The sequence below is a fragment of the Berghia stephanieae genome, chromosome 2 (genome assembly GCF_034508935.2).
Source record: "Berghia stephanieae isolate SIO BIC M18660-M18661 chromosome 2, UCSD_Bste_1.3, whole genome shotgun sequence".
Lineage (NCBI taxonomy): Eukaryota > Metazoa > Mollusca > Gastropoda > Nudibranchia > Aeolidiidae > Berghia > Berghia stephanieae.
In genome coordinates, this window is record NC_088361.1 from 112,926,627 (window position 1) to 112,928,405 (window position 1,779).

The following is a 1,779-nucleotide window of genomic DNA, read 5'->3' on the forward strand; positions in this document are numbered from 1 at the left end:
CAAATAATTATACATTAAAGAAAACTGAAACAGTTGACGGTGTTAAAAAATGAAATAATAGTGATGTACAGGATATTGCTGTATTTACATTATCTGGACATCAACAATGCAAATACAATATCTTATGCATTTATTTATTTTTGTTTTTACGGGTTTTATGGTGCTGCAACACATTTAGGTCATATCAGCACCAGTAAAAAGGAAGGCAATAGGATAGTCAAAAAATTATAGAATTACAATTGAAAGCACACAAGAAAAGTAATACAAAGGGAACGGGTGTAAATTCCAAGAGCACACTATCAGTGTTCTTAATTTGAGATCACCTAAAAGTCTCATCCAGAAACAAGCACATGTCCTTACTAAGAGGAACACACTCAAATGTTTACAAATCATTATAAATGTAAAATAGAGATGATTTACAAGGAAAAAAAATATCATCTCCCAAAACTAACATTACGCTTGACTGTTTCCCTCCCAGGAATAAACCAAGTAATCTCATTCCAAGACAAAGACAGAAAGCAAGTTGGAAAACAGATATTGGGTATAGAAGACGAAGTAAGTGCCTCCCTGTCCACTATTGGAGGTCATGAACCCGACACTGTATTTATTTATTTTTAACATCATCAATTTGATACAATTTTCTTGTTTTAACTCTTGTTTTGATTAAGGGTAAACCTGAAGCGTTAGCATATGTCCTATGTTATTTATTGAAGCTTAACACTTCATATTTGTTTTTCTCTTTTGACAAAAGACAGGCCATACAATGCTCCAGGCGCACTCTTATTTGATACCGTTCAGTGTTTTTGCTTTTGCTTTGGTAGCTGAGTATTGAATTTCTCTATGATGGTTCTGGTTCCAAGGATAGAGGAGTAATAATTTGGCTTATGACGTAACTTATGAACAAAGTAAAGTAGATTCTTTGATTTTTACATTAAATGATAATTCACAAGGGAAAAAATGATCATCTCCAAAATAGAAAAGATGCATACATTTGAACAACTTCCTCAAATTTATGAATCCCAAACATGTCTAAGGCAAAACTAAGTAATCTCATTCCAGTGATAGGACAAAAAGCAAAGGAGAAGAAAGGGCAAACGGATATTAAGGATTTAAAAAGCAACAGTTGTCATGTCCAGCCAACAGAGACCCTCATCCTTGGACAATCATTTATATTTGCAACACTTTAAGGTCATATCAGCACTAGTAAGAAGAAAGTAATAGAGTAGTCAAAAGATTTAAATCTACGACCAAGCACCAAACAAACAAAAAAAAGGCAATCTGGACAAGTTTCACAGAGATCATAAATAAATCCGTGAGCAATATATCCTTGCAGCTAAACTGAAACCATTTACAGGTCCCAGACTGAGATAGACTGAATATCCACTAAAATGATACACTCAATCAAATGCTTTCATAATAAATATTTTAAAACAACAATGGCAAAATATGTAATAGCGAGACGATTTATGAGAAAGAAAATATCTCTCATAAAAAAAAAAATCTATCTAAATCTGATTGTTTCCCTCTCGGCAAAAAAATATATAGAGGCTCGGGTGAAACCAAATGGTTTCATTCAAGAATAAGTACACAACGCCAGGCACCCTGAAAAGATAAGTGATGAAGTTGGATAGAAAAGATAGCAAGGCTGTGGACTGATGAAGAATCCACTGGCCCAGGGAGGGCCAGCATTTCCCCCACCTTTAGGGGAATTTCAACCACCACACACCCTTGGGCTTTGTTTCAATAATAAAAAAACAAAAAAACAATAAAATATCAATA